Source organism: Lissotriton helveticus, chromosome 3_2, assembly GCF_964261635.1.
Source record: "Lissotriton helveticus chromosome 3_2, aLisHel1.1, whole genome shotgun sequence".
Lineage (NCBI taxonomy): Eukaryota > Metazoa > Chordata > Amphibia > Caudata > Salamandridae > Lissotriton > Lissotriton helveticus.
The window spans coordinates 64,472,196-64,487,887 of record NC_136062.1 but is presented as its reverse complement, the minus strand read 5'-3'; positions in this window follow the sequence as shown (position 1 = coordinate 64,487,887).

The following is a 15,692-nucleotide window of genomic DNA, read 5'->3' as shown; positions in this document are numbered from 1 at the left end:
ATCATAAATACAAAAAGTACAGAATTAATTATACATGTTAAATGGTTTATTTTTGCTGTTCTCAGAATTTATCAAAATTCACTAAAAATAGTGACTTGAAGATATTCATCATATAACAGCAGGGAAAAAAAACACAATCAAAATGATTGTGTTTAAAAAACCCATATAACATAACCAATCAAAAATCAGAACTCCTTAAAATTAACTTACTTTCCATGACGTCGAAGGATATCCTATGAACAGCTTACACTCTGTTGTGCTGTTATTATTTTCAGCCCGCCACTTTGGGAAAGAAAAGCTCCATCGTTTTGACAAATATGTTACATACAATAAATGACTTCTCGCTCTCTACCACACTTTTCCACAAGGCCAAATCGTGTAAGAGCCATTTTTAACTCTTGGAATTCTTCTAAGCAAATCCCGTCATTTTCTTTTTCCGCAACTTTCAGAAAGAAAACGTTCAAGATCACTTTCACAGTCCTGTACTAGTAATATCTTACCCTTCTTGCTCACTCATGTTCCACATTTCCTATGACACTGATACTGCTTACTATGAAGCAGACTTACACTACCTCTATGACTACTACAATTATTTAATTCTCTACATCACTTTTAATCACAAAGCAATTTAAAACAGTACATAAAATTATATCAACCTCTAGAATCATTATAGTCCAGTTACCTACCCTAAATTCTTTCTTCTGCAAACAGAAAGTAAGAATATTTTTAATAAGATGTGTAATAAGTGGATGTTGTCAAAGGACCATCATGTCATATAATAGCTGCAGTTAGAAATGTTCTTCCTAAAATCAACGACTGTGTAGCCATAACATTTGTAACTAGAGTCGAAAACTTATTTTCATCAGGTTTATATAGTTGGAATTTTTAAATGACATTATAACCAAAAGTTTGTTCAAAATATGTCGACAGCATTGCAGACTTACATTACCTCTACTCCATGTTTTGATTGGCTGCTTGAATTAGCTTATTAAAAGAAACAGTTTTTCTGAACTCATTCAAAGTGCAGTTATTTTTCCATGACGTCAAGTGTTATGGTAAGAACACCGTTTGCTTTGGGAAATACTCTGTTGTCCTTTAACTAATCCGTGCCCAACACTTTCTGTCAAAAAACCTTCATTTTTTTCAGGAAATAGTTAAAACTGAAAAATAACTTTTGACTCTGTACTACACTTATCCTCAAGGCCAAATAGTGTAGGAGCCATTAGAACCTCTTGAAATTCCTCAGAGCAAATTCCGAGATTCTTTCCCTAAAAATTTGGTTGTAAAAACACCAGGTAAGAATTTTTAAGGTCAAAAGGCAATTTTTTTTTTAAAGTTAAAACAGATTCATTGCAGAATGACCAGCCGTTTCTAGACTTCAAATAAGCTGTGTAATGTCCTGATGTTGTTGAAGGACCGTCATGATATATAATTGCTGCAGTTACAAAAGTCCTTCCTGATATTGACAACTGGGAAGCCACCATTTTTTTTATTAAAGTTGTCAATTTTGTTCCATCAGGCCTACATCGTTGGAACATTAAAATGACATACTGGCCATATGTTCGTATAAATAATGTGGACAACATTTCAGACTTACATTGGCTACACTCCATGTTGTGATCAGCTGCTTTTACTAGCTTATTAAAGGACACTGATTTACTGTCTGGCAAAGTTAAATATATACATTTTTCTGAGTCTACACTAGTAGTACTTGATACCCTACAGTTCTCGCAGTCATGTTGCCATTGATAAGAAAGGCCAAACAGGTGATCTACATCTACACCTTCATCTTGCAATACATCAAGCATATACATTAAAAACTCCTGACAATCTTGCTGAATATTTTGAGAGAATTGCGTTTGACCTGAACATTTGTCTAACAGATTTCGAACTTCAGACACACTTTCTACTTTTTGTTCTATCAGTGCTACATTTCTCTAACACAGAATTCAACAAACTGCAAAATCTTTGATCCAAATTGACCACAATCTCTTCTTTTAAATTTTCGAGAGAAAACAAAACATTAACCACTACATTAGCTTAGCAGTTGACACCAGAACTGTTTTCAAATTGAAAACCAACAACATCTTCAACAAAATCCTTTTTTTTTCTGCTTATAATTTCTGGTTCATCGACTTTTCGTCTTTTTGCTACAACCTCTCTACTATTGGTCACATTTCTTCGTTTCCGGCCTACCACACGATTCTCAAACAAAGGATATTGAGGCAAATGTGGTGCATACTCTCTTCTTAACCTATTGTATTCCTTAACACAATCTAGATCCGCACAAATGTTTGTGACATCACACTCAATCAAGTACAATCCTGATAAAGTTCTGACTCGTGACAATGCCACATATGCCATACCCTCCTTGAACACAGAACTGCCAATATTCACCAATGCACTGTCTACACTTAAACCTTGCGATTTATGGATTGTCACCGCATATGCCAAGCAAACAGGAAACTGCTTACGGCGAACATATAAGTCTTTTACAAGCAAAAACCTAGCAGAGCAACGACCAATTAGCTGTACTTCCTCAATGCCATCACATTTAATTTTTACAAATTCAATTCCATCTCTATTTCTGTATTTCTCAAAATCAACAACATTACCCATTGATCCATTTACCAGACCTCTTTCAACATGTAAATTCCTTCTTAAAATTATACGGCAATTTAAGCACACATTCAGAGTCTTTTCAAAACCAGCAGTTTTAAATATAGTCTTCTCTAATGAATCCAATTTTGATTTCAAATTCTCAGACAAAATAATTGTTGCTCCCATATGCTCTACTCTGTCAATAGCTTCCAGTTTCACAATCTCTTGGTTTTCTAAATGCAACATTTTGTTGTTGAAGATGGCACATTCTGCAAGAGTTGGCATCAAACATATTCCAGATTTCTTCTCAGTAATTTTCTGAAAAATATTCTCAGGCACAAGGTCTTCTTCTGGATACAAATTTGACAGTAATCGTGCATGTAAAGCTTCTTTCCCAAGCTCGGTCACTTTTCCGATTCTAACATCTTGTAGAATATTCTTATAATCTTCATCCTTAGCTTGACGCATATTTTCACGCAGTTCAGCATAATTGAAGTTTAACCATATATTGACGTTGCCAATACTCCCTAGGCACTTCCTGGTATCTTCCTGCGTGAGCATTTTGAACACAGGTTGTCCTTTCACTGGTGTCAGCTGCAGAAGATCACCGAAAACAATGATGTGTTTGCCACCAAATAACACATCATACTCTGTTTTGAGAACTTCTTGCATTCTCAAATGCACAAAGGCAAGCATGACATTGGAAACCATGCTTACTTCGTCAATGATAAGAAGTTTCATTTTCCTCAAGACTCTTGAAACTTCACAACAAGCATCTCCAGATAACTTGTGGTATTGTAATTTGTTATCATGCTCCACTGGCAGCATCAGTAGACGATGCAAAGTAATACCTTTAATGTTATGTGCTGCCAGTCCAGTTGGAGCGGTGACAACACAAGACAGCGATGACTCAGTCCTTTTCTGCAAATAACATGAAATTGCTTTAATGAGGAAACTTTTTCCAGTTTCCGCTTCTCCACTCACGTACAGTCGGACAGGCTTCAACGACGTACATGAGCACTCTTTCTTCTCATGACTTAATCCATGATCTATTTGGTTGGTAACTTCGTCATATATTTTCCTCTGCTCAACGTTGAGTTGTCTTTCCAAGTCTTCTAAGTTAACCGCATCCTCCTGAGCATGTGCCATGGCTCTTTCCACTTCAATCATGGCAGTGGCAGCTTCATTTTCGATAACTGGTCCTCCTAGTTGATCCTGACTCAATGAAACAGAACTCTGACTGTCCTGAGAACTGTCTCTAGCAATCTCGGCTGCAATCGTTGCTTCCTGCTCGATTTCCGCATTCTACATTTCTAGATATTTGGGAAAAACAGGACATTCTATGGTCTCCTTGGCGGCATTGAAAGAGTCTTCGTAACAGAGGAAATCTCCAAGCAGTTCCTCTTCTGCACGCCAAGGCTTGAAAAGTTGCAAAAGTGCTAAATAGAAAAACTCTTTTCTTTCAGGAGATTCGCCACTCAATTTTCGATGGTTTACCAAGTGGCATTTTCTTTGCTTGACCAGACATCCCTCACTTCCAATTACAGCATACACTCCTTTATCAATATCTTCTTTGATGTTCCTCTTGAATATGTAATTTTGTAGAACCTCATACAGACAAACATTCTCGAGGTGACTGCTTCTATTTGGATAATATGTATCCAACATGTTGGTCTTCAAAATATCTGTACTGTTTGGCTCCTTTTCCGCCAAATACTCAATTTCTCGTACAGGTTTCAGAACTCGATTACGCGTTGCAGCAAGACCAAGACTCGCCCAAATGATACTCCTGGATTTGGCATAGAGACTTGCTGAAGACAACCGGTCAGGACATTCGTAAGCTCCGATTTCTCGATGCGACAACATCTTCAGACTGAAACTGTACAACTTCTTACTGAGGCTCTTTTCATGGGAAATGTCCTCCCACATATCCTTCAATTCTGTCTTTTCTTTTTTGGTGATGTAAGATGTCACATACCGAGCCACAGCCATACAGTTATCAGCCACAAACTGTATATCCATGTTAGCATTCCACATGGACAAAATCACTGGGTTGTAGTCGTTGATGTACTTGGACTCTTCGTTCCTTTTCAAATTGTACGTATTTTTAGGTGATTTCTTCATCACATTATGTCGCAGCGAAGACATCAAACTGTTCACTCTTCCTTTAGAAATCACCGTTCGTGGAAAGGCAAAACGACATTTTGTGTAGAACTTGTCCTTGTTTCTGAATTTACGACGACAGTACTTTCCACAACGATGGCTTTGGAAGCGTAAAACTTGTTCTCTTAGGCTTTTGTCTTCCTTTGCCTTTGGAACAGCACATGTAGAATACTGTTCTATGAAACTCATCACTAAGTCATCCGGATCTGTTCCAAAATTGGGTGCATCTTTGATCCACAGCAGCATATGTATATGAGGAGCACCTCTTGCTTGGTACTCCTTTCTCCAGAAGAAATCCAACACCTCTCCAAGAGGTGGATTTTTCTTGTTCATGATGAAAGACATCATAGCTTCAAATCTATGATTGAAGTACCTGCATACATTCACTGGATCCAAGGAGCACAGTTCTCCGGGTGTCTTGAATTCGATATTTTCAATGTTTCCATTTGCCTCTCATAGAAATTCAAGTAAGTCTTCCCAGCCATTCTCGGCACAGCTGAGAGTGAGGAACCATGTGGGAGTTCCTAAGTTCCTCAGCATACATTTTAAATCACCATGACAACGGTACCAGTACTCATTAGTACCACGCTGACACGCCATGAGATTAATCAAGTGAGAATCCAAAATACTGTCTTGCACATTGACTTTATCCATAAAGTCACTTGCCGAGATATTTTGCATGTGTACACCACTTTTCAAGATGTGGTTCACTGCATATAACAGTCCAGACAGATCGCTTTCAAACAGTAGATGAAACAAATAGGGAATGCATTGATGAAACCTAGGATCTTCTGCATACAATCGTAAAGTCCGGTATTCAGAAGCAGGAATTTGATCAGGTCGCTCATCATATCTTACTCCTTGACCTGTTGGAAATAGCTGTGGGAAACACCGAGCTTCCAAACTTTCCTCCCAAACACTAATGGGACTTCCTTTGGCTTGTTTCATTTGAAACAACTCAATAGCATTCCCCATGACTTCCTTGGAATGCAAAGGATGAACACTATAATGTTCATATATTTCTTCATTTTTAGAGGCTTCTACTTTCTCAATTTGACCAGCACACAAATCGCTATCCTCTTCTTCACTTACTTCCTCTTCTGCAACGTATACATTCTTGTAGTACTTATTGTTTTTCTTCAAATTCAATGTTGCCTTTTTGACTTTCCTAACATCCACTAAATCTTGCCAGATTTTCTTACTCTTTGTCGGAACCCCATTAACTAAGATAACCAGAGGTTCCTCTTCCACTTTCTCTACTCCAATTGTATTAATGTTTTTCTTCAAATCTAGAGGCAAATAAACAACTCTTCCCTTTAATCCTCTCTGTAAATCTGATGGAGGCAATTTCCCTGTCTTTGCCTCCATTCGTACAATAGCCTGAAAGGGATGGATACTTTGAATCAAAATAGATTCATAAGTATTTAAATCCTTCAATTCAGAAGGAATCTCAACCAATTCCAGATTATTATGAACCGCTCTAGCAGGCATCCGGTTTTGATTTAATTTGTTACAACAATAAGTACACACACGTTGATCCAATCCCAAATCAAAACAATTTTCTACCATCAAGTATGTTGCAAAATCCTTCCATTCACTATTATTTTCACTTTCACTTTTCGCATATAAATCCACTAACTTAGTCTGATTCTTATAATAAGTGCGTCGACAACACACACAAGTAAAATTAGGCCTCTCACTTGATTTCACCTGAAACGTGGCAATTTCTTTCTGAAAATTATCTGTACTGGAAACCTGTACACTATCTTCCACATTGCCTTCTTCTTCTGGGTCAATTTCAACATTCTCCTCTTTACTTGCAAAGTAACAAAACTCAACTTCTTCACAAATATTCTTCACATCTACTTCAGAACCATGCAAAAGAGCAGTGCATAATTGTTTAAGCATAATTGCTGGACTCTTAGCATAATACAACATTCTAACTAATTTCCTCACTTTATTATGATGCACTGCTAGCATCCTGAAATGATGAAAAACACTCTGGCATACTCTCCTGGAAAGACAGGCCAGTGAATGACCATGCAAACCTGTCACTTCTCTCACTCTGCAAGGATCTAATTCTTGCAACAACTTCATTTTCTGTTTTAAAGTTTTCTTATTAAATGTCCGTACAAAATCACAAAGCAAATTGATGGAATCCTGTCGCACACTGCAAATACTACTACACTTCCAGATATACACTGGTCCATTAGGACGTCTTCCTAAAACCTCATTACCTAACACCTCTTCTGCCTCTGTTGCCACAAGTTTTTCTTTTTCAACTAGACAACCATCTTTCACATCATAAGCTCGACCACTGGTGTCAACTGCATGCACCAAATCATTATCCTGGAAATAACTCTCCTCATTAAAAAATGCCTCACAACTTGAACTATGCATCCATTCTCCTGAAAAAACTTCACAAAAATTACTATGATTAACTGTTCTCTTCCATCTACTATTTCTTTTGAAATCATAAATTGCCTTGTTTAGCTTCCTAATTCTATTGATTATCAAAATAAATAACTTTCGCTTAATTTCAAATGCCTGATGAATAATTTTCTAAACTGTTTTTTTCTCTTTTATAAAAAACCACTTTCTGTTGACCTTTCTTAATATTTTTTAACAAATTGCCAATTATCCTGTTGAGAAACATTCGTCTACGATGTCCCTAAACTGATTTTTCCTTCTACTACCATGCACAGAGTTATCTCCTGCTTTAGCAGTAACATTTTTGATTGGCCTTTCCTTTCCGTTTAAATTGGTTCTCTTTTTCTGGACTAAAACATTTTCTGTAGTACTACTTTTTTTTCTACAAATGTTTCTTAGGAATGATTTCGTTGTCTTACCCGGAGCTTTCTTGGTGACTTGGCGAGTTTTTATTGTAGAGGACTGCTGCAAGCATTTAGTAAGCTGCTGTCTTTGACGTTTTGTAGCCTTTCGGTTTCGTTGTTTAGATGGCATTATGTCCTTTTGAAATAATCTGCAGTTGAATCTGTGGTAAAATATAATTAAAAATGTTATTAACCACTATTACCAAACAGTAAATCAATAACAGTCGTCAAAAATTTAACACACTACTTGTCATTTTTACATAAAATAATTTTTAGTGCATTGGCAAATTTAGTAGTCACAAATAGTAGCAAAGAAATGGAATGCTTCTACATTTGACCTGTGCTGTTTTATATGTGAATCTGAACTAATTTTATGAGCATATTTGACTATTTTATTAAAGACACTACACACAAGCTGTTTTTAAAGTTGTGTTTAATTGTAAATGAAACGGTTTACATGTTTACTTTTCATTTCCAGTAACTTTTAAAAATAAATGTTTATAGTTCCATAGGCTCAAGCAGGTCAGCTTCCCACCCTATGTCATACAATTCTGACAAATCGGCATCCTCATCATGTTCTTCATCATCCTCAGGATTTAAATCATCCAAGGGATCTACTTCCACTGATGTTTCAATCACAATTTCAATGATAATATCGAGATCAACAGATTGCTCATTATCACTCATGCTTGATGTTGTCGTTATCTTTAAAGAAAGAGAACAACAATGAGATGTTGCAGAGTAAGAGACAAATCTCAGAGACTATAATTGTAAAATTGTTTAACAAGAGTAACATTTTGCAGATATTATTTAACCATGTCCAGCGATGCTGTTTCAAACAGGCGTAAGGATTTGATTCAGCAATGCCATAAATGTGACTCAGTGAAATCTTCTTAATTTTACTGTGTTAGTTTTACAGGGCTTTTATGCAAATGACTGGCCACCCTACAACAAAACGCTCACATGAAATCTGACGCAGGTTTCATGTGGCACAGGACTTTACAAGATGACACATCTGCCTAGATGCATCAAGTTGTAAATATGTCGCAACATAGCAAATCTTTTGCACCGCCGCTGCGTCACAAAAGTGACGCACAGTGGCGCAAAAGAGGCACACGGCTATCATAAATCTGTCCCTAACATTTTAAATGATTGATTCAGGATGACGATAAGGTGTGGCCTATCCAGAGGTTTGTTTGAGGTGAGGCCTACTCAGGGTTGCAGATGAAATTTAGGCTTGTTGAAGAGTACAGAGGAGATAATACATGTGCAGGCCTACCAATGAAGTGAGTCATGTCCACTTCACTCTTGAACAAAGGCCAGAACTCTTCTGTGTCCGTGGACAGGCCTAAACCTCATCTGCACAATGTCATTCGTAAAGTTAGAAAACACAGGTGATGTAATTGAAAAATGTGGAATTTCTTTTCCTCATTTCACAATCACATCACCTGTGTTTCCTTTGCTTAGGTATCTCATAGTGCAGATGGAGTCTAGCATATCAAAGAGTACACAGAAGTTGAGCACTGTATACAACAATTTTGACATTTACAGAAGACTCAGCTTCTCCATGCCCCCTACACAGTCCTAAATGTTTACATTTTAAACTGACGGTATCTTGTTGGAGATGAAGTGAGGCCTGTCTTGCAACATGGTGCATCTTTTGCATCACTGCTGCATTGGTTTCACGTGGCACAGGACTTTACAGCATGACACATCTGCCTAGATGCATCAAGTTGTAAATATGTCGCAACATAGCAAATCTTTTGCACCACCACTGCGTCACAAAAGTGACGCACAGCGGCGCAAAAGAGGCACACGGCTATCATAAATCTGTCCCTAACATTTTAAATGATTGATTCAGGATGACGATAAGGTGTGGCCTATCCAGAGGTTTGTTTGAGGTGAGGCCTACTCATGGTTGCAGATGAAATTTAGGCGTGTTGAAGAGTACAGAGGAGATAATACATGTGCAGGCCTACCAATGAAGTGAGTCATGTCCACTTCACTCTTGAACAAAGGCCAGACCTCTTCTGTGTCCGTGGACAGGCCTAAACCTCATCTGCACAATGTGATTCGTAAAGTTAGGAAACACAGGTGATGTAATTGAAAAATGTGTAATTTTTTTTCCTCATTTCACAATCACTTCACCTGTGTTTCCTTTGCTTAGGTATCTCATAGTGCAGATGGAGTCCAGCATATCAAAGAGTACACAGAAGCTGAGCACTGTATACAAAAAGTTTGACATTTACAGAAGATTCAGCTTCTCCATGCCCCCTACACAGTCCTAAATGTTTACAGTTTAAACTGACGGTATCTTGTTGGAGATGAAGTGAGGCCTATCTTGCAACATGGTGCATCTTTTGCATCACTGCTGCATCACAAAAGTGACGCAACAGCGGCGCAAAAGAGGCGCACGGCCATCATAAATCTGCCCCTAACATTTTAAATGATTGATTCAGGATGACGATAAGCTGAGGCCTATCCAGAGATTTGTTTGAGGTGAGGCCTACTCAGGGTTGCAGATGAAATTTAGGCTTATTGAAGAGTACAGAGGAGATAATACATGTGCAGGCCTACCAATGAAGTGAGTCATGTCCACTGCACTCTTGAACAAAGGCCAGACCTCTTCTGTGTCCCTGGACAGGCCTAAACCTCATCTGCACAATGTGATTCGTAATGTTAGAAAACACAGGTGATGTAATTGAAAAATGTTGAATTTCTTTTGCTCATTTCACAATCACATCACCTGTGTTTCCTTTGCTTAGATATCTCATTGTGCAGATGGAGTCTAGCATATCAAAGACTACGCAGAAGGTGAGCACTGTATGGAACATGGCTATGTAACTCAAAGAATCAAAATCTAAATTTGCCAAGCACAGATGGGGGCGTATTTACAAGGACCTTGCACCACGGGGAAATGTCTTAAATTAAAATGGAAAAAATAACATCAAAGGGACTCAAAGGCCTTGTAAATATGCCCCAAGCAACCTATGAAACTCTAGCAGTACATATCAAGAAACCTAATTGATTTCAAAAAACGTTTTTAAACAAATCATGTAAAGCAATTATATACCTACATTCATGGGGAAGTGACTTAAAATGCCCTAAGACACATGAAAGCGTTTTTTTAAGGCCCTTGCACCATTTTTGCGTCACTTTTAACATGGCTATGTAACTCAAAGAATCAAAATCTAAATTTGCCAAGCACACATGGGGGCGTATTTACAAGGACCTTCCACCACGGGGAAATGTCTTAAATTAAAATGGGAAAAATAACATCAAAGGGACTCAAATGCCTTTTAAATATACCCCAAGCAACCTATGAAACTCTAGCAGTACATATCAAGAAACCTAATTGATTTCAAAAAACGTTTTTAAACACATCATGTAAATCAATGATATACCTACATTCAAGGGGAAGTGACTTAAAATGCCCTAAGACACATGAAAGCGTTTTTTTAAGGCCCTTGCACCATTTTTGCGTCACTTTTAACATGGCTATGTAACTCAAAGAATCAAAATCTAAATTTGCCAAGCACAGATGGGGCGTATTTACAAGGACCTTGCACCACGGGGAAATGTCTTAAATTAAAATGGGAAAAATAACATCAGAGAGACTCAAAGGCCTTGTAAATATGCCCCAAGCAACCTATGAAACTCTAGCAGTACATATCAAGAAACCTAATCGATTTAAAAAAAGTTTTTAAACACATCATGTAAAGCAAATATATACCTACATTCATGGGGAAGTGACTTAAAATGCCCTAAGACACATGAAAGCGTTTTATTAAGGCCCATGCACCATTTTTGTGTCACTTTTAACATGGCTATGTAACTCAAAGAATCAAAATCTAAATTTGCCAAGCACACATGGGGGCGTATTTACAAGGACCTTGCACCACAAGGAAATGTCTTAAATTAAAATGGGAAAAATAACATCAAAGGAACTCAAAGGCCTTGTAAATATGCCCCAAGCAACCTATGAAACTCTAGCAGTACATATCAAGAAACCTAATTGATTTCAAAAAACGTTTTTAAACACATCATGTAAATCAATTATATACCTACATTCAAGGGGAAGTGACTTAAAATGCCCTAAAACACATGTAAGCGTTTTTTTAAGGCCCTTGCACCATTTTTGCGTCACTTTTAACATGCCTATGTAACATGGCTTTGTAACTCAAAGAAACAAAATCTATTTGTAAAACACTTGACACAAAGCAACATTTTAAATACACAACTTTCTTCATAATTTTCTCCTTAAAGCATACTATTCTCTATTTAAATTAAATGAATCTTTTCTCACCTTAGCAAATACTTTTTGAGTTTCAAAACAGTCTCAGACACACACCAATTTGTCTTCAGCAGAGCAAAAGGTATGCACTCCAGAGGCTGCAACCATCAATGGCACAGAAATGCTGTAATTCATCACACATATCTCTCATGTCACCCAATCAAAACTCTTCCCTCACTTTTTTCAAATCAACACCCTTCCCCCCTCTGCCCTTTCTGCCTTTTTTCCATAGCAACCACCTCCTAAAAGACCCCTCATGTTTGCAAGTTCACACAACAATGTTTCAATTGAACTCTGAACTCTCAGTACACCTGCGTATCCAGTGTAAAATGATTTTTTCTTGACCATTCAAATTACATCTTTCAAAGAACTCATCCTTGCAACCTAACTTTCTGTTTTCAGCAATCAAAATCCACCGATCACTGCTACTGAATCATTAGCACAGAAACTCCACAGTTTTTTTCATTACATACTCCTACTATTTCAACTGCCATTTCATTCTCATACTTCATCTGACTGCAGCAGAACCTCCTCTCACCATGTTTTCTGTCTGGATAGTTGGACATAGTTACATCCACTGGGCTCAAAGGTATGCTGATAACAGAAATTTACACAAACTCAATTTACAAAATGTGGAAATCAACTGGATTGGTCACAGAGGATTAAGATGTCACCAATTGATACCATTGGTGAAAACCTTTTTGCATTTGCCAAAACCTGACCTGTTAATTGTGCACTGTGGAGGAAATGACTTGGGCACTTTGACTGGGGTAGGTCTGGAAATGCTTTTAAAGGACACCTTTGAGCAATTGATGCCACTATTACCTCAAACTGCCTTGGTATATTCAAATATATGCCAAAGACAGAAATGGAAGTGGTCCAACCAATTTTGTCCACAAATTGAGAAATCGAGGAAGCATGTAAATAAGTCTGTTTCAGCTTACATGAGAGACCATGGAATGGGCTCCATCTACAACAATAACTTGCGTTACTACATGCAAGATATCTACAGAGCAGATGGAGTTCACTTCTCAGATGAGGGAAACAGAATTTTCATCCTCAATTTAAGACTGTGCATTGGTACCTACTTGTAGGTACCTACATCAGCCACAGGACCCAAAAGCTCTTTTCAGAGCTACCCTACATCTGAGGACTCACAATTATTATTTTACTCTAACTTTTTTCACTAATTTTCACCAAAGTACGCTCCCCGGAGCGCTACCCGGTACGCGCACCGGACGCTAACCGCGCGAATTATTTTTTTTTTCCCGCACATATGGTCCTCCTCAGCTACCCTCAGAAAACCTAGGGGGTCAGGATACGTCTACCGTGCCCCCGTCTACCCATTCTGAACATCTTGTATCTCAATTCTACCGAAACACAAAATGGAGGACTCCCGTAACGCTGCCGGTTCGCGTACCGGGGCGCGCACCGGGAAGCGCTCGCTCAAAAAAGGTGGGAAAGTAATTCACAGAAAAACCACTGGAGACACTTTCACCAAATATAGATTAGCTCATACTACATACCAATCCCTACCATTTTCACAAATTTGATTGGAATTCCATTTAGTCATTTAGCCTGTAGACCTCTCTAAATACCCTGAGGTAAATTACTTCACAAAACACATCTGAAGTGTTGGAATTGACAACCAATTAAAATGTTACTTTCATTTTCTACTTTTTTTACCTGACATTTGATTGGTTATGTACCTGAATATATATAAAGAAAGAGAGAGAAACACAGCCATTTTGACTACTACTTCCTGAACCACATTGCAAAATCATTTTCACTGACAACTTAAACTTGTTTTTAAAAGGTAAGATGTTATTTTATAAATTTGAAAACATTTTCAGATAGTTATATACTATCCCTCTGTAACAGTTAGACATTGAGAAAGGCTTGTTTATTATAATTATGGATTGATTTAGGTTTCTGTGGTATAATTATGAATTTACTTAGGCTTTTTCACAGGCACTTTTTAATAGTACTACTTCACGCCTGAAAAGTACCTGTCTGAACTTAAACCCAACACTGTCCTATCTCTACTGATATATTTATTTTTTATGCAAATTTCAGCACAAAAATGGAAGGAGAACAGAACGTTTCCTTTGAAATTGTCCTAGAGATTAACAATGAGGAAATCATTGAACCCATTGACTTGGAATTCATGGATGAATCACGGGACCATGAACTTCTACAATGTGTAGAATCTGTGGATTTCTTACTTCATTATCAGGACGGTCAAATGTGGGAAGTTATGTTCAGTCAAAAAGAAGACATATCAGACAGTCAAATGTTAGACGTTCTATTAAATTTTGAAAAAGAATCAGAAAAATACATTTATATTTAATAATCAAAAATTGTTTGAATCTTTAATCATTTTTATATGTAATTCATAAACTAGTACCAAATTGATTATAATGTAAAGTCAGACTTATAGAATACTGTGCACAATCACAAAAATAAATTTATATTTAATAATCATAAATACTGCTACTTAAATAAAAAAAACAAAAAAAACAACAAAAAGAACAATCAATAAACATACAATATTTCAAAATATCATAGTCTATCATTCTTTTTTCCTTATAGTACGCTCCCCAGACCGCTTCCCGGTGCGCGTACCGGGCGCTCCCCACGCAAAAAAAACCAAACATTTTTTTTATATTTTTATTGCCCCGCGGGGCCCTTTTAAAGCCTCCACATCAAACCTAGGGGGTCAGGGAGGATCTACTATGCCCCCTTATGGTCATTTCCCCCTTTGTTTTGGCCTCCTCTTGTCTCTCGATCCTACCGAGAGACAAGATGGCGGCCGCTCCGGACTGTTTAGAATGTTGACAGACACCGGAGAGCCAATCAGCTTCGCTTCGCGAAGTTCCGTTACGCATCAGGTACGCGAACCGGGGCGCTGCCCGGAGCGCGCTTACAGATATATATATTTTTTTGAACGTTAATTTCTCAAAATCCACTGGAGCACATATATTGAGACCTAGCAAAGGCACATCGGGCTACCAGTCCCTACAATTTTGCCAAGTTTCGTGAAAATCCATTCAGCCGTTCGAGCTAAAAGTGAGGCCAACCGCCCTATGGAAAATTGCATGGGAAAAACACGTTTTGGGACCACCCTTTTTTCTCGGCCCCCCCTTGAAGAAACCCCCCCAAATTTTCAGGGGCTGCTCAGAAACAAAATGTGCCATTTTCCTGAAGATTTCAGCCAATTCCGTCCTCAAACGCCAAAGTTATTCGACATAGAATTTTAAAAAATCCCATAGAGAAAAAATCCTAACTATATATACCTACTGGCGACCGCCAGTAGGTAGGTAATATATATATATATATATATATATATATATATATATATATATATATATATATATATAGGAGGTTTGTTGTGGCATATATGGCGCGCAGCTCATGGTGCGCTACAGAGTGACCCTTTCGCAAAGTGATCTCGAGCTCATGGGCAACATGGAACTTTGTTTCTTTTCGAGCCAAGGAATCGGATGCCCGAGGCCCGCCATGTCCATCCACTCAAAGCCGTGAGACTGTCGTCATTGGGTGACCCAGGACTGCTTGAGAAGGCGCTTGGAATTTGCCAAACGTTTATTGGTTTGGCTGCAGTGAGAACGGGCTGATCGAAAGTAGGGGACCCGAGGCGTTTGGCCCAGCATTTTCCGCAAGTGCCACTGCTGCAAGCGGGCTTTTGCCATCACTCTGCATTGTGGGATCTGCAGTTCGGACATTAAACTGTGGAGCAACATTACCAGCAATGATGTTGCAGATGAGCCCTTCATCACATG